Consider the following 18,960-nt stretch of genomic DNA (forward strand, 5'->3'; position numbering starts at 1 on the left):
CCGGGAAATGCAAAATATCACCCACAGAAAGGCCTTATCATTCAATCCGAGATGACAACCAATCAGATGTTTGTTTTGGTAGCGAGGATTCATCCAACTTTGTCCGACTCAAACCAAGAAATCTGCTTCAACACTACAACACAGGACCTTACTCACCTCTGGCATTGCAGACTTGGTCACATCAGTAACACAGGATTACAAGCCTTGCAACGAAAGAAAATGGTTCATGGGTTACCTCAGCTTCCAGCCTCAGAAGTTATGTGTGTTGACTGCTTGAAAGGTAAGCAACATCGTGAACCTATTCCAAAAAGGAGCACCTGGAGAGCAACTCAAAGGTTAGAACTCATTCATGCTGACTTATGTGGTCCAATTTCTCCAATTTCGAATAGTGGAAAGAAGTATGTGTTGTGCTTGATTGATGATTATAGTCGAAAAGCTTGGTCTTATTTTCTAAATGAGAAGTCAGAGACATTTGTTGTTTTCAATTTTTTTTTAAGATACTTGTTGAGAAAGAAACTAGTCTTGCCATCAAATGTCTACGAACAGACCGAGAAGGAGAGTTTACATCAGCCGAGTTCAACAGTTTTTGCAAAGAAATGGAATTAGAAGACAACTAACAACCACATACACTCCTTAGCAGAACGGAGCTGTAGAAAGAAAGAACCGTACGGTGATGAATTCGGTGAGATGCATGCTATCTAAGAAGGGGATTCCAAAGCCTTTCTGGCCTGAAGCAGTAAAGTGGACTGTCTATGTGCTAAATCGGTGTCCCATTGTGGCTTTGAAAGATACAACACCAGAAGAGGTCTGGAGTGGTATGTGAAGCCGGTAGTTGAACATCTGAAAGTCTTTGGATGCGTGTGTCACGTTCATGTACCTAATGTGAAGAGAACAAAATTGGAGAATAAGAGTACCATCGATGTTTTTTTGGGGATAAGTGATGAGTCGAAAGGTTATAGGATATATGATCCCATGACAAAGAAGATAATGACTAGCAGAGACGTTGTTTTTGAAGAGAAGAGAAAGTGGGATTGGGACAAGAGTTATGAACAGCAAGTCACTACTACAAAAAGTTAATCACACAACACCAATCACACAACGGAACAGAAATCATCTGTTGTGTGTTTAAGTAAAGTCTATTGTACAACGGTATTTGTGATGTTCTGTTGTGTGAATGTCAACAAAATGATAACTTTTTTATCATAACTACATTGCACAACGGAATTAAGTATTTTCCGTTGTCTGAGTCTTAGAAAATTTAGCGGCAGTTTTCCCTCCACTCTGGAGTCTTGGTTGCCTCTTGAAATCTGAAATTTGGGCTACTAGACACAATGGTGCTTAAGATTTCCGTTGTGTGATTGAAAACTAGGCGCCAAATTTTGCGGAAGCTTACTTGAATGTCGCAATCTGTCGCAATCTGTAGAAATTAGACAACAGATTTAAGCTATTCTGTTGTGTGAAGAAGGAACATAAGCGGTAACATTTTGAGCCAAAATGTTGTAGGCGGCATGTTTCCCTCCATATTTCCAAATTTTGATTTTATGTAGTGCACTCATACAACGGATGGTGAGCTTTCTGTTGTGGGAGTGACTTTGAGAATTTTTTTTAAGTTTAATTGTCATGCCACATCGTGTCCAAAAGAAAGAAGCAAAACAAAATCTCTCAAACCCTCTCGACCCTTTCTCTCGACATACACACTGTCAACCCTCAGAATAGCCTCTCGACCCAAATTATCTTCGTAACTGTTCCTCATATTCACCAACTCCACCCCCAATTCTCTGCAGCTCTCCTTCGATCTACTCTTATACTTGAAACCCTAGCTAATTCACTTATTAGGTCTCGCTCTTCATCTTTGATTGAAATTGATCTCGTTGGTTGGACGACATCAACGAGAGAAAAAAAGAGAGAAGCCATGAACACGATGCAGTACACGGAGGGTGAGCACCACCGGCACCACCGCAGTCGAGGCATCGGCATCCTCCACTCCAACGCCGCCAAGGTCAGATCCATCAAGGCCCACAGCATCCCCCTCCTCTCCGCCCCCGTCTTCATGTCCCCCGGAGACCGCATCCACAACGACGACGTTTTCGACTACGGCGTCAATCCCTACGTCCTCGTCACCTAGTCCGGCGCCCCCAGCTCCAAGCTTTTGGGCTACATGGTGAGCCGCGATTGGGTGAAGCTGGCAGACAAGGAGGTCAAGATTTACGATTACATGATCAGCTGTAAGGACATGGTTTTGCCTTGGAGCTCCGATTTGGGGAAGATTGAGGAGTTCATGGCGGAGAAAGGCCGTGACGTGGCAGCACCGGTGAGGGACGATGAGGTTGTCGATGTTGTGGAGAAGGAGGACGTGGAGCGGATCAAGGGGTACCCGAAGTTGGGGGTCGGGTCGGTTGGGCCCGACGGGTCGTGGAAGGTCGGGGCGGCGATAAGGATGAGGGAGTCGGATAAGGAGAGATTAGAGGAGTTGGTGAAGGCTGGGATTGATGTGGTGGTGTTGGATAGCTCACAGGGGAACTCCATTTATCAGATTGAGTTGATCAAGTACATCAAGAAAATGTACTCAGATTTGGATGTGGTTTGTGGGAATGTGTTGACTGTGAGTCAGGCGCAGAATTTGATTCTGGCTGGTGTTGATGGGTTGAGGGTTGGGATGGGGTCTGGCTCCATTTGTACTACTCAAGAGGTTTGCGTCGGCGGCAGGGGACAGGTATAAAGATGCATTCTTTTTGTTCAAGTATTGGTTTTGAGATGTGTAGAGTTTGATTAGACTGTTCAGATTATTAGTGGATGAACATTGGACTGAGGACTTGTTGAATTGATGGCATTTTCGCTCATTGGTGCTTGCTTTACTCTCTTGTTATGATATTAATGCCAGCAAAGAACTTAACCAAAGGTTTGAAACCCTGCGGTGTGTAATATATTGCACTATAATACCATTCTTAACTTATGAAGAAGTGTGGATCGTGTGATAGCTATGCCTTCTTGTACTGAAGGGTTTTTTTTATGTTGGCAATATGTTTCAGGCAACTACTGTTTACAAGGTTGCATCTGTTGCTTCACAAAGTGGTGTGCCTGTTCAACGAAGGTATGCTAGCTTCTTTATCATCGATCTTTGTCATCTCAGGTTTTCTGGGTATTCTTTTTTTTTTTCTCTTTGAATTTTTCTAGGTTTTGCAGATAGATGAAAATGTGCAGTATACCTATTTAACAACTATTAGGCCTTATTCACTTTGTTCCTATCTGTTCATGAAAAGAGTGTTGCTTGTTTTTGTGCATATATTGCCATTGTATAGGAATTATATTGATACATTTTGTTTTTCCTTTTGCAGTAGTTGGAAAGGAGAGAATGTGAAAATGATGCAAAGACTCTTGTGAACTTTTACAAGGTAAGATTTGTTTGAGATATTATCTGTCATACCAGTACTTTTGCTTGTATAATTTCTAATTTGTTTAAGACCTGTGACCAAGTATGCTTTTAATATTTTGTTCATGAAATTTCACATAATTGATTTATTCTTCTGCATATCAGGGTACTTCTATATGCTCATTGTTCTGCTACTGTAATGCTTAGGCTTTACTGCGAGAAACATTTAGACTAGCTGCTGTAATACGTAGGCTTTACTGCAAGGACAATGATACCATTTAGACTAGCAAGAAACATTAGCAGTATGGAAACAACGATACCGTCCAGTACTTGTTAGGCTAACTGTTTTGTTTTTGGCTTGCATAAGGACACAGAAGTGAGCATACAGTACTAACTATGGTGGAACTAAATGAAATAAAGCTGAAAAGCAGTCTTGAAGATATTTTCATACATGAATGGTTTTGGAATGACAAGAGCTGATTCTTCTAAGAATGGGTTGTGTTATCTTTGGACTTTTAAGTTAAACTGTTGCTTCTTCTCTTTGTTTGCTGCAGGGTCATTTATGAACAAAATTGGGATATGTTTGGGTTATGCTTATTGACACATTTCATCAAACAAATTAATTACAATTTTCTAAAATATTTTTGCTTACTCAGTTTTTATATAAATATTTTTAGATGAAACTTATGTAGAACTAGCATTATGCATATATTGAGGGATATAGGTTTATTAATTAGGTTAACCTTGCTAGCCTCATTCTCCCCCTCTAGATTAGATTCTATATATGTGTGTCTATAGTTTTTCGATACATATGTGTTTATTGGGGTATTTATGGAGTAGCATTTTGATCAAGTATGGTCGGCCTTGAATGACTTTCATACATGGCCGGATAATTTTATTTGGTAACTAATCCTTTTTGGTTCAGTGGGATGCAGCATACATTCCTCATCTTATTGAATATATTGGTTTAGTTTCCTGTGTTTTTGCTTTAATATTAGTATTTATGAAGAGATGAGTTTGCAGTCTCTAATATAAATCATTTCATTATGTAGGAGGAAGAGAAAGTAGAAGAAGTACCTAAAAACTGATTGATAGGTTCAAATTGGGCAGACTTACTCTTCACTTCTCCAAACTGGTGGTGCGATGCAAACTCTAATAAAAGGTAAAGAGAAAAAGTATCTTCGTTGTTACTGATTTAATATGCTTATTAAGGTTAGAGTTTCCTTTATCTCTGAATTTGAAAGTTGGGGTTGAAATTGGATTCTATTTCTTTAATTTTTCGTATTTTTTGTTTGTGTTGAATTGAACTTGAACTGAACACAAGAAACCACCAGAGCAGTTGCCTATTGTTCTTCAGGTCCGATGCTCTACTTTTTCATTCAAACTAGTTTGGGTTGACTAAAAGCTAGTGGGATTAACATTTAAAAACACTGTAATTAGTCATGTTATTAGTTTTGAGGTTCGGTTGTTATAGTGGGTTGACTAGAGTCATAAAATGTTACTATGCCAGTTGCCTAGTTGGTATTTGGCTTAAGCTACTGGTAGGGAAGGAAGGGAATTTGGCTTAAGCTACTGGTAGAACGAGCTGAGCTTGTTCCAGTTGCTGTTGAGGTAACTTCTCTATGTATACTTCAGGCTATGAAACTATTCTTTCTTGAGATGACAATCAGTTGATGCATTCGTTGGGTTTTACTAATTAAACTAGATCTGAATTGAGTGTTTTTATTTTCAATTTTGTTAAATACGATGCCAAGTTGCAAGAGTGCAGAGGGGTTAAGTGGAATGATTCTTTGTTTGTTGTCAGTGCTCTCTCTTTATTTATTGCCTGTCGAAGTATGATATATTTGGAAGAATAGGATGCTTGTAAGTATTTTTAGACATTCTTTTTCTATAAGCATCAATTTAGCATCAAGCTGGGATTGTAGATTATCTTTGTTCATTTTTAATTACTTTTAGAGTCTTAACAATTACCTTGAGTATTAGATATAAGTATTCTGATATTTAGTTTGATATAAGTTTATGATTTCTAAATGTTTTAGTTGCCTGCAGGGAGGTTGCAGGGAGAGACAGCGGTAGCAGCTATGGGTTGCAGGGAGAGACAGTGATGGTGCAGCTGCATTAGTGCTAGCGAGTGGGAAGAAGACACTTGAATGCAATAGTGCCAGCATGTGTATTTTTTGGAATAATGATATTGTATCAGCTTTTGCTATCTTTCATTGTAATTAGCTAGGATGCAGCAGCCATCAAGCTAGCTAGAATGTCTTCTTTTTGGTTTTATGGTATGGATGGATACATGAATGCTACCTCTTTTGGTACATTGGATGGTTGAATTAGAGTATTTCAATGCCTAAATCTTATATTGTGCATTATTTTTGAGCAAATATTTCAGGTAAAGAACAAAATATAATCAAATAACAATCAATTATATTATGTAGTATGAATACACATACATCGTATCACACAACAAATCAATTTTAATCACACAAAGGTACCGGTAAAATTTTGTCGTCTCATTAATACTCACACAACAGAACAAATAGATATCAGTTGTCCAATGTTAAATCACACAACGGTCCCTATAAAATTTTGTTGTCTCATTAGTACTCACACAACATGTTCATATTTTTCTGTTGTATGATAAGTTAACCAACAACAGTATGATATTACTTTCGTTGTCTGAGTGTTATTTTTCTGTTGTGTGAGAAGTTAACCAACAACGGTCCCTACTTACTTCTGTTGTCTGACCACATCGACACAACAATTGAATGCGCCGCATCCAATTTCTGGCATTGGCATGCGCAGAATTGGTGCAACGGTTTTAAACATTGTGTTGTGTCTATGATATTCACACAACGGTGAAACACCGTTGTGTGAGTGTGCTCATCACACAACATTGAGATAGACGACAGACATGGTCCACATCACACAACAGATTTCCACCGTTGTGTGATGCAATTTTTGTAGTAGTGAGTACTAGTTGACTTAGAATGGGGAGAAAGTGAGGATGAGGTGATTGAGAATACGAGTGACAATGAAGATAAAGATGGAGTAGTTGGTGAAGATGTGGTAGTTGATGATGAAGATGCAGTGGTATCTCCCTCAAGCTCGAGTTCAGAAGAAGCACGAAATAGGAGGCTACCGATTTGGATGGATGACTACCTGAGTGGAGAAGGACTTTCAGAAGGTGAAGCTGATGTGAATCTGTTAAACTTTGCTTTATTTACAAATGCAGATCCTGTGAGTTTTGAAGAGGCCGTGGGAAGTGAAGATTGGAGGAAAGCAATTGAGACCGAGATCAAATCCATAGAGAAGAATGAAACATGGGTTCTCACTGATTTACCTGAAGGAGTGAAGTGGATTGGAGTCAAATGGGTCTACAAAACAAAGCTGAATGAACATGGTGAGGTAGAGAAGTTTAAAGCTCAATTGGTTGCCAAAGGTTATGTGCAAGAGTATGGGATCAATTATTCTGAAGTCTTTGCACCAATGGCTCGGATGGACACAGTGAGAATCATTCTTGCTCTCGCTGCTCACAAGAGTTGGAAGGTGTATCAACTTGATGTCAAATCAGCATTCTTGCACGGTGAATTGATGGAGGATGTGTATGTCAAGCAGCCGAAAGGTTTTGAGAAGAAGGAGGAGCTCAACAAAGTTTATAAGCTAAGAAAAGTCTTATATGGACTTAAACAAGCCCCTCAAGCTTGGTTTAGTCGCATTGAGGCCTATTTCTTAAGGGAGGGATTTGAGAAATGTCCTAGTGATTGAGCAGACACTTTTTGTAAAGACAAACATCCGAGGTAAATTGTTGATTGTAAGTTTGTATGTTGATGATTTAATTTACACTGGGAATGATGATGCAATGATGAGGGAGTTCAAGGATTCAATGATGAAGGAGTTTGACATGTCAGACTTAGGGAAAATGAGATACTTTCTCGGATTAGAAGTGCAACAATTGCAGAATGGGATCTTTATCAGCCAAAAGAAGTATGCAATGGATGTGCTTAGGAGGTTTGGGATGGAAAAGAGCAATGCAGTACTGAATCCTATAGTTCCAGGGTTCAAGATTTCAAAGATGAGAGTTGGATTGAAGTTGATGGCACCTTCTATAAGAAGCTTGTTGGGAGTCTAATGTACTTAACTTCTACTCATCCAGACATGATGTTTGCAGTAAGTTTGATTGCTAGATACATGTCTCAACCTACTGAACTTCATCTTATGGCTGCACAAAGGGTGTTAAGATATGTGAAAGGGACTGTTGGCTTTTGTATTTTGTATGAGAAGGAGGCAAGTGGTGTTTTGACAGCATACACTGATAGTGATTATGGGGGGTGTTTGGAGGACAAGAAGAGTACTTCGGGGTATGCATTCATGATGAGCTAGGGGGCGGTGGCATGGTCATCTAGGAAGCAACCGATTGTAACTTTATCTACAACGGAGGCTGAGTTTGTGGCTGCTGCAGCGTGTGCTTGTGAAGCAATATGGATGAAAAGGGTACTTAAAATGCTTGGCTGTGAAGGTGATAAATGTACAACTATTTTCTGTGATAATAGCTCAACAATCAGATTGTCCAAAAATCTAGTGATGCATGGAAGAAGCAAGCATATTAGAGTATGTTTTCATTTCTTAAGAGATTTGTCCAAGGAAGGAGTGGTGCAGCTAGTTCATTGTGGTTCACAGGAGCAAATTGCTGATGTTCTGACGAAGCCATTAAAACTGGAGCAGTTTAGAAAGCTTCGAGGTCTCTTGGGAGTGTGTGAGTCACCAAAAGTAAACTAAGTTATGCAGCTTAGTTTAAGGGAGTGTATGAAAGATTCGGAAGTCCTTAAACTTAGGGGTTTTGTTTTTCTGTTAATAAGTTGCCTATTCTCTAGGATAGTCCTATTCTCTAGAGTAGTGCTATTAGTATTTGAATTCTTCTATTCTCTAGAGTAGTGCTATTAGTATTTGAATTCTTCTCAGTTAGATTACCACGTTGGTAGCTATCTACGTGGGCTGCAAGTTTTTCTCGTTTCTGTTTTGTAATGGCTGTTAAATAGCCGAAGTTGATTGTCAATGAATTAAGTCATTCAAGTCCAGTTATGTTGTGTTCTTGCTCACATTCTTCTTGTGTTCAAAGTTCTTAACAAGATAGTGTTTGATTTTCTCAGCAATTTTAACTCGGAGGTTAACTGTGTTCGATTTTCTTGTCGCTGCGGTGGAATTGTGGTGGGAGAAAGAGGGGAGAGGTAGAGGTGATTTGTGCTCCATTTTGATTTACTATTGGGTTCGTCATCAGCCTGGAGAGTTTTGCAAGGTTTAATTTTTGTACTCCATTCTTTGTTAGCTTAAAACACTTTCTGATATTGTCATAAACATGCAAGAAGCAAATCCTGCTGAAAATAATATGGTGACTGAATGCCCTCTTATATTTGATTTGATTTAGTTTTTTGGTTTTTTTTTTTTTTCTCGGATTTCATCATTTCACGTTTTTATCGATCAACTTTGGGATTTGTTTGTTGTCATGAAAATTTTGGTGCTTTTGGAGCTGAAATTCTTATACCTTTTTCATGTTTTGATGTCATGGCCTTCTGATTTCATTCCTTGGCCCTTTCAAATTTGTAGGGTTGTATTTCATAAAGACTGAGGCAGGAAAACCATTTTTGATTAAGGTAATTCAACTTATTGGATTATATCTGCAAGTATTTCAAAATGATCAGTCTCTGACCATTTGGTCCTTTGGTTGGAAATTTCTGCAAATAAACAGTGCAATGACAATTTACTGGAAGTGGTTGAAGTTCTGAGTTATATGAATGTCATTATAAGAAAGACTTAGTCGAATTACATCTAGGCCACATAATACACTGCTGATTTGACTTCTAACTTAAAATAGATTGGTTGAATGAATATCATGCCATGTTCTGTGTGTTCCCTTACTGTATATTTGCAAGCAATGATTTATCTTCTATAAAGGTGTCTGTTTTTTTTATCTGCTTGATGTTATTGACTTACTAGATCTGTTTTCAGCTCTGCATGTGTGTATTCTACGCAAAGGAGCAATTTTATGAAAACTTAATCTGTTCTCTGTAATTTAGGAAAACTTCAATTGAGGCATAATCCTAATTAGTTCAGCTCTTGCTATGGATTTATTTTGCAAGTTGTTTGATTGGTAATTTGAGGCAGCCTTTTTCTAACTGAAGTGTCCACAAGTTTTTGTCAAGTGTATTTGATTTTTTTCCAACAGTTACTCCTATTTGGATTCAGTTGGCATGCCAAGTTCTCGAAATGGGTGCAATTCCGCAGCTGGAGGGGCTACTACACTTCCAGCAACTACAACAACTGTCTGCCCCTTTTCATTTGGGATTCCGGTCTCTCAGTTTTCGCAATTCAAAGCCCAGGCTCTTCAATTGCTAGCTGCTAAAGGTACATATGGTCATGAGTTTTCTTGAGCACTAGGCTCTTCCAGTTATTGACAATATGACCAAGCAAAATAACTAACTAGAGCATTTTTTGTACAGAATATGTATTTCAATTCATATAGAATGCATATTAGATAGCTGTTTTCGGTATATTAGGATATATAGCAACCAATTATATAAGTATCAGTGCAGCTTAGAAAGGAATATGCATATGATTGTAGAATAAGCCTTGGCTATCTAGCTATTCTTCGTATACGCGCTAACCTTTAAGTAACCTTAGTAAAGAAGGAATATGAGGACGAACTCTGGTCTGCTAACTCCTTCATATCACCTGAGGTATTGCGTAGGGTTGTTGCAAGCGTGAGATTTTACACATCCATAGTAAGCTACCTGCTTCATATACAACCATCTCTACTTTGCGTGTTGACTTTCTGCTTAGATTTAGATGCCTCCTTTTCGTGCTCAGCAGCAACTTTTTCCTATTTGCTTTGCTTGCTTCTGTTTCTTAACTCAGTTTTATTACTCATGCCTGCACGGACTTTGGTATACATTATTGGTAACTTTGCATTTGTAGCTCTCTTTGGTTTTGATTTTGATTTTGATTTTTTTTTTTTTTTTGGTGCACTGTTGAAGATGTTGGATTTGAATCATTTGTGTTAGTGAATATCGATGTCAAAGTCTCTACCTTGCTTGCTCCTTGAAGATTTTCTGTCTTGCGTATCATCTGATTTGAACTTCTATCTCCTTTTTTTGTGACTTTAATTAGGTCTGCATCGATTATGTTTTCATATTGATCACTGATCATTATGTCTCATGTAAATGATTTGTAAAAGAACTAAGCCCTGAGCCAACATGCCTGTATGCATTCTTCCTCACAACTATTAAGAGTAATATCACTAGATGATGCAGTACAAACAAACTTAGATAAACTTCAAGAACTTCAAACATTCATCCAGATTCCACTACTTTCAATTCAATTCATGTCTGTTTATAGTTGTCATTCTGTTTGTTTTCGGTAATACCATATATCAAATTCTTAATCTCAACAAAGCTTATAAAACTTTAAACTACATTCATGCTGATATGTGAACCTGTCATTTCAATTCAACTATTTACACGTGCATTTTATCCTTTACTCCCGTCCCATATTGATATCATTATTTCTGACATCCAGCGACAGCTCCTCAAATGAGATGCCAAACGAGCTGTTTCTTGCCGCCAATTAGGCAACTGACATGTGATTACACGTATTTATATACGTGTAATCATGTCTAAAACACTAGAAATAAGTCAATCCCCATGTCAATTAATATATAACTAATCTATTTTTATTTATTTTGTAGCAAATAAGCAGAGTTGAGAATTTTAGAAGAAAATGGTGCAAATTTAGAACAATTTAGAGTTTTCGACAAGGAGACGAAAAGTCAACAGTTGTCAACCATGATCAACATGAGTGAGGAGGCCGAATTCGAGTATTTCAAGATGATGTCTTCCACTATGCTTTAAGACCGGAGAAGGAAGAAAAAGAATGAAGAAAAGAAACTATTAATTGATTAATTAGTGGCTTAATTAATTGATGATTGGCTTAATTAATTAACCCATGATTTGATTAATTAACCATGATTTGATTAATTAATCCCAGCCATGACGTGCAAGCATCATTGATTTTGCTTAATTGCTTTGAGCTAATTGCATGGGACACGTGGCAGCCATCACGAAATATCCTTTTTTCCCTTCCTCATGCACCCTACAGGCCTACACGTGCAAACTTTATCTCACTCTCTCCTTACAATCACAACCAGCCACACCCATATATATGGATAATCACTCTCTTCCAGAACAGTGCTGACCTGAGACACCTACAGTTGCCGCACCACCCCTAAAACAGAGGCAGCCCTTTTGGGCTGCTCTCTCTCTCTCTCTCCTCCATCATTTTTTTTAATTTTCTTTAGTTTTATTTTAGGGATTTGAAGGATTTACTCACCCAAAGCTTCAAAGAATTCATCAAGGGCTCAATCTCCACAAGATTTAAGATTTGGGTATTATGTGGGAGTTATAATTCAAGAGTAGTCATGTTGGCTTCCTAGCTATTTGTGACTATCCTTGTCTTCTCCTACACTTCTCTACTCTTTTCCCTTTGAATTTTGTATCTTTGATGTTCATAATTATGGGTTGTGAGTAATTTTCTTGTTGGGTTTTAGGGTTGTGTCCCTAACCCAAATTTTGTATAAAAGATGTTTAATTTAATGTAATGATGCAATTTTCATATGATGGATGCTTATATCTATTTTTGTTGGGTTAAAATGCATGTCTATGAGCCTAGTCAACTCTAGGGTGTGTATTTTGAGCATGTCTAGGATGGAGTTAGGGGCTTGACTCCCTCTAATTACTAAGCTAGAAACCTTCAATTTCGTATTCGAGGGGTTATAAGCATGGTGATTTACACCCGTTGTGTGATTGCGCGGGCGGGTCGCTTAGTAGTCTAATTCCTCGATCTCTACGCCTCTTGATGTGAATTAGTGACCCTTGAACCGGCTCTAATTCATGCCAAGTGAGTCCCTACGGGCCTTGAACCGGAGTAGGAATACCATGAAAGGAAATTTCGGTCCTTGAGCCTTGAACCGCCTTGGATACAACTACCGCCAAAATAGGAAATATGCATCTATATTAGATTAGCTTCCGATACATGAGATTTGGTGAAGGATCCTCCCTAGCACCCGACATTCCCATTTATATTGTTTACGCTTTTATTAATTTCTTTGCATTTTTATTGCTTTACATTTCATTACATTTTGTTAATATAAAATTATCTCTCAAAATATTGAATTTCGACTCATTGTAGATAATCATCACTAGGCTCTTAGTTGTGATTAGGGTTTGGTGAGAACCAAATCCGAGCATTGCTAGGGCTTGGTGCCTTAGATTAGTGTTATTTTATTTTATTTTATTTGTTTTATTTCCTTTATTTGCTTAGTGACTTTAGTTCCGACCACCCAAGGATTGTGGGTTAGCCACTAATCCCCGTGGTACGATAAACTTTGGGTATAATATTTCCCTATCTTGACAACGATACGTACGCTTGCGTAAATGTGTATTCAAGTCAATGGCGCCGTTGCCGGGGATTAGGGTTTAATAGCCTTAATCCCTTGGTGAATCGGTTCTTTAGGTCACATTAGCATATTTTTGTTTCTTTATTAAAAAAGAAAAGAAAAAAAATTGGTTGTTTATTTTGTTTGCCTATTCTCGAATTTTATATTTTTAATTTTCTCTTTGGTTACTAATCTTACTTTTGGGAACTCATATATAGGTGCATATTTCTTATCATATTGAGTTATGGATCAATGGAGATATGGATGGGAAGATCCGAGAGGATATGAACAAGAATGTTTCTATGGTGGAGGTCATCATGAGTGGAATTCTCATTCGGTGGGTTCTATGTCTTCTTGCAATGAAACTTGTGCTTTGTGTAATTCTCCGTGGCATTCACGTTTTGAGTGCTCTATGAGATTTGAATGCCCAAATTTTATGCAAGAGTGTGAGTACATGTATCAAGAGACATTTGTACCCGATGCATATCCACAAGATGAAGCTTATGAGCCTAGAAAGGAATTCGTTGAAGGACTACTAGCTCAATTGCAAGCCTCCCGAGATCTATTACAAGCCTCTCAAGCTAGAATTTCACAAGATACCATAGTTCCCGTAGCATATCCTCATGAGCAAGTGTATGAGTCTAGGAGGCCTTCTCTTGAAGAATTGCTAGCTCAATTGCAAGCGTCCCAAGCTCGATTGCAAGCTTCTCAAGAAATACTTATACATACCAATGGGCAACTTGAGACTAGTCTTGCCCAAGAGCCACCCTTCACCATTTATGAGCATGAACCTTTCTTTGACCAAGTGGAGCCTATTTCAAGAGAAGAAGTGTATATCGAGCATCTTGAGCAAGAATCCTTTATGCAAGTTGAAAATGATGATAGTGATGTTGATGTACAAGAAATTGAGCTTGGTTATGAAAGTTTCAATGCAAGTGAGGTGAGAGACTACACTTCGGAGGAATGGGTGCAATATTGGAAATCTAAGCTTCCAAATGGAGGAGAGATATTTGAAGATGATTCCGAAGAAGAGGATGTCTTGTCTAGTGAGGAGGATGTGGAGCTTGAAGTTATACACCATAATCCCTTGTTCATCGAGGAGGATGCGGAGCTTCAAGTCATATACCATAATCCTTTATTCATTGAGGTTGATGTTCCCAAGGAGCAAGAGAGTCCTTCAATACTTTGTCATAGTCAAGAAATTGAAGAGCCAAGGACTTTCTCTCCTCCTACATCCAAGGTGATCCATCATGAGCTTCCCAAGGTGGATTGTAGAATATTGAGCACTTACGTTATTCATGAGAGGAGTGGGATCAAGGTACTTTTACCTCCCAATCTACCATTAAGTGGCCAATGTTTCTACAATGATGTGATGGATTGGAAAGGAAATGGAGCACTTGCACCCACCTTTTCCCATCACTCTCAAGAGCTTCTACCACCTATTTTTCCTATGAGCATCATTTCTACACCACTTTTGAAGGAGAAGGCAAGGTTGGCTCGTAAAAGAAATATTGAGAAGAAGGGGAAGATTAAGAAGCTACAATTTTGGCCACTAATTGGAATATTCATAGTTAGCTCTTGGTCTTGCCTCTATGATATGTCAAGGAGTCCCTTAGCCCCAAACAATAGGGTGGTCGTACTTGAGAAGTATCCACCTTAACAAGATCATGTTCTATGGACCGGCTTGGGGTCTTTAAAAACAAGCGCTTCTAGGGAGGCAACCCTAGGTGGTTTTGAAATTTTCTTGTTCATTTTGCATCAATAAGGCTTTTTTGCCAACTTTTTGGGAGGATGGGAGATGTTTGGAGTTGGAAGTGTGAAGAAAGTATGCATTCTGCAGTGGGCAGTTTTTGTTCAGATGTTCAGTTGATTTTGGGAAACTATAGTTTTCAATATACATGGTAATTTGAGCTGAAAATTTCTGAAACTATTATCCTTTGGGTCTGCTATCTTGTACCAAAATTTGAGCCATTCTGAGTCTCGGAGTCATTTTGGGAAGCTACACCTTCTACATTCCAATCAATTTGGAGCTAAAATTTTTCAGAGATGTGTCTTCATATGTCTTCTATATACAGGAGAAACAGTTTTTAATTTGAACCTTCCTAGCTTCATATTTATTGTTCCAAGTAACAGAGGACAGAAACAGGGCATAGCAGAAACTGCAGAACAGATTAGTGAGTTTGGAGGCCAACGATTTTTGACTCAAAATTTATATTTCAGTGAAATTTTATGATCAGGTAGACATATGAGTCTAGTTTTATATCCAGTTGGTCTCACCCTCTTTGCACCTCTGGAGCTTCAGATATTTCTGTTTTGGTGACTGAGGGTCAACAGGAACTTCATGACAGATTGGCAAGTTTGACCAGCTTTAATTTTCATTTCAATTGGATTTAGGTGGCTAACTTTATGTGGATAGAAATTTCTCTGAGTCTACTTTCCATTTCAAGTGGCCTCACCTGATTATCACTTTCTGAGTATGAGATATGGGCATTTAAATACACAAAGGTCATTGCTGGAAGTTTTCTGCACTCACTAGTTTGTGTTCACTCGGGGTGGCAGGACTACTTGCACTTCAATTCTTCAATAGAGGTCATTATAGGGCTGTTGTGAGGTGTGTTGGAGGTGTTCAAGGCCATGTGCTTAATGGAGGACCTTCTTCTTATTCTTTGGTGGCCTATTTGTGACGCATTGCTCTTTGGACACTATATATTTCTCAATGGAGTCGATCTTTCATGAGCACCTAGAGCTAGCTTGGAGCATACGTTAAGGAAGTCAAGGTCTTACGCCTTGCGGTTGGTGTCTCATATTAGTCTTCTCCGAAGGTCGTGAGCAATGAAGGTTCTATAAAGGAGGTTTTCCGTAACTTTTCCCCGCATTTAGATTTTTATTTTCATAGTTAATTTGTGTGCCTTCGCCCGGACTTCACTCTCATGCCTAAATCCGACACGGATTTTAGCTTTCGAGCTCACTTTACAACATTGAGGACAATGTTGGTTTTAAGTGTGGGGGTGAGGGCTCGGGTGCATAAAAAAAAAAATTAGATTAGATTAGCTTTATGTAATTATATTTTAGTGGTTAATGCCTTTTCCAACCCCAATGACGAGCCATGGATTTAACTTGTTATGATTGTGGATAGATTAAACATGATCTAGGACTATGAATTTGTTTTGTAATTGAGTGCATATGTGATTTATGCTTGACTATATGTGTGCACATAGCCTATGGTTAGGTTGGTTCATCATAGTTAGAGAAGCATATAGATTATTCGATTAACTTGCATGCCTTATTTGTGAGCTTTTGAGCCTAATATCCATAGTGTATGCATTGTTCATTCACTTTTTCTTTCATGTGTGTACAATTTCATGACATTGCGTATCTAGAACTTGTTTGAGACCTCTTAAGGCTACTTTTAGCTTGCGACATGATTGAAAGGATGGAGGCATTAGGACTATATACCACCATGGCCAAAGAAGCATGTGCCCAAAAAATATTTACCACTAGATTGCCACTTTGAGCCTATTTATATATTTAGCTTTTTTGTTCATTTACCACCACAAATTCCTACCTAGCCTAAATACTTTTATCCTACCCTTCCATGGTAGTTGATGAAGCGATTCGAGAGAATGACTTTATGTTTGAGTGCTTCCAAAGAAAAGAAAAAGTCAAAAGTGTGAGGTTACAAAAGAATAAGTGTGGGGGTGAGTGATTTGTATAGAAAAGAAAGTTCTCCAAAAAAAAAAAAAAAAAAAAAACAAGAAGAAGAAGAAGAAAAGGTGTGAAAATATCAAGAAAGTTCAAGGAAAAGAAAAGTAGAAAGAAAAAAAAAAAGTAGTAAGTTGTGTGAAAAAAAAAAAAATATACGTAGTATAGTGTGGGTTGTACATTGGGATTAGAGTGAGTGATTTAGCATTCGAAAGCAAAAGTCTTAAATCTCTACAAGAGAGAGTTGCTTCACCGATTTTCATGGACTTTGTTTTTCCCTATCCTTCATTTCTATTAGCCACTTGCCCTTGGCCCCATTACAACCAAATAAAAGACCTCTTGATCTTGAATGTTGTGGGTTACCTAGCGGAGATGAGATCGAAGAGCTAGCTTATGGCGACGCATGTTGTGAAATTGCTTTTGAGTGAAATACATATAGCCCCTAAACACTTGAGCAGTAATATTTAGTGAACCTATGTGAGTTTAGTGGGTTTTGTCGGGTCTTCTATATGCCTATTTAATTATGGTGGATTGATTTGACACATGGTCAACACATGCATATACTTGAGCATTTCTTACATGTGCATCTTAATTGCCTTACAAATTTATAATTTCTATGTCATGCTTTGTCGACTTCATAGTCATGTACATAATTAGTTCTCTGAGGGTTATGGTTGGAAAGGCTAATACTACACTATTTTAATGTTTGTGAGTTAGTAGATTTTTGGATTTTGTTTCATTTAGTTTGCTTGAGGACAAGCAAAGTTCAAGTGTGGGGGTGTGATTACACGTATTTATATACGTGTAATCATGTCTAAAACACTAGAAATAAGCCAATCCCCATGTCAATTAATATATAACTAATCTATTTTTATTTATTTTGTAGCAAATAAGCGGAGTTGAGAATTTTAGAAGAAAATGGTGCAAATTTAGAACAATTTAGAGTTTTCGACAAGGAGACGAAAAGTCAACAGTTGTCAACCATGATCAACATGAGTGAGGAGGCCGAATTCGAGTATTTCAAGATGATGTCTTCCACTATGCTTTAAGACCGGAGAAGGAAGAAAAAGAATGAAGAAAAGAAACTATTAATTGATTAATTAGTGGCTTAATTAATTGATGATTGGCTTAATTAATTAACCCATGATTTGATTAATTAACCATGATTTGATTAATTAATCCCAGCTATGACGTGCAAGCATCATTGATGTTGCTTAATTGCTTTGAACTAATTGCATGGGGACACGTGGCAGCCATCACGAAATATCCTTTTTTCCCTTCCTCATGCACCCCACACGTGCAAACTTTATCTCACTCTCTCCTTACAATCACAACCAGCCACACCCATATATATGGATAATCACTCTCTTCCAGAACAGTGCCGACCTGAGACACCTACAGTTGCCGCACCACCCCTAAAACAGAGGCAGCCCTTTTGGGCTGCTCTCTCTCTCTCTCCCCTCCATCATTTTTTTTAATTTTCTTTAGTTTTATTTTAGGGATTTGAAGGATTTACTCACCCAAAGCTTCAAAGAATTCATCAAGAGCTCAATCTCCACAAGATTTAAGATTTGGGTATTTTGTGGGAGTTATAATTCAAGAGTAGTCATGTTGGCTTCCTAGCTATTTGTGACTATCCTTGTCTTCTCCTACATTTCTATACTCTTTTCCCTTTGAATTTTGTATCTTTGATGTTCATAATTATGGGTTGTGAGTAATTTTCTTGTTGGGTTTTAGGGTTGTGTCCCTAACCCAAATTTTGTGTAAAAGATGTTTAATTTAATGTAATGATGCAATTTTCATATGATGGATGCTTATATCTATTTTTGTTGGGTTAAAATGCATGTCTAGGAGCCTAGTCAACTCTAGGGTGTGTATTTTGAGCATGTCTAGGATGGAGTTAGGGGCTTGACTCCCTCTAATTACTAAGCTAGAAACCTTCAATTTCGTATTCGAGGGGTTATAAGCATGGTGATTTACACCCGTTGTGTGATTGCGCGGGCGGGTCGCTTAGTAGTCTAATTCCTCGATCTCTACGCCTCTTGATGTGAATTAGTGACCCTTGAACCGGCTCTAATTCATGCCAAGTGAGTCCCTACGGCCCTTGAACCGGAGTAGGAATATCATGAAAGGGAATTTCGGTCCTTGAGCCTTGAACCGCCTTGGATACGACTATCGCCAAAATAGGAAATATGCATCTATATTAGATTAGCTTCCGATACATGAGATTTGGTGAAGGATCCTCCCTAGCACCCGACATTCCCATTTATATTGTTTACGCTTTTATTAATTTCTTTGCATTTTTATTGCTTTACATTTCATTACATTTTGTTAATATAAAATTATCTCTCAAAATATTGAATTTCGACTCATTGTAGATAATCATCACTAGGCTCTTAGTTGT

At 38.1% G+C, this 18,960-nt stretch overlaps 2 long non-coding RNA genes and 1 pseudogene across 2 annotated transcripts; all 3 read left to right on the forward strand.

Annotated features, from left to right (window-relative positions):
• Positions 1 to 1,921: 1,921 nt before the first annotated feature.
• Positions 1,922 to 3,187, forward strand: LOC112178209 (annotated as a pseudogene).
• A 1,511-nt stretch (positions 3,188 to 4,698) lies between these two features.
• LOC112175887 lies at positions 4,699 to 5,716 on the forward strand. The gene is made up of 3 exons (XR_002926693.2): positions 4,699 to 4,727; positions 4,881 to 4,981; positions 5,420 to 5,716. It is a non-coding gene; the product is annotated as an uncharacterized LOC112175887 (long non-coding RNA).
• A 2,740-nt stretch (positions 5,717 to 8,456) lies between these two features.
• Positions 8,457 to 11,946, forward strand: LOC121050334. Its single transcript, XR_005802692.1, has 4 exons — positions 8,457 to 8,663; positions 8,972 to 9,018; positions 9,611 to 9,769; positions 11,109 to 11,946. It is a non-coding gene; the product is annotated as an uncharacterized LOC121050334 (long non-coding RNA).
• The last annotated feature ends 7,014 nt before the right edge of the window (positions 11,947 to 18,960 follow it).

The sequence above is a fragment of the Rosa chinensis genome, chromosome 7 (assembly GCF_002994745.2).
Source record: "Rosa chinensis cultivar Old Blush chromosome 7, RchiOBHm-V2, whole genome shotgun sequence".
NCBI lineage: Eukaryota > Viridiplantae > Streptophyta > Magnoliopsida > Rosales > Rosaceae > Rosa > Rosa chinensis.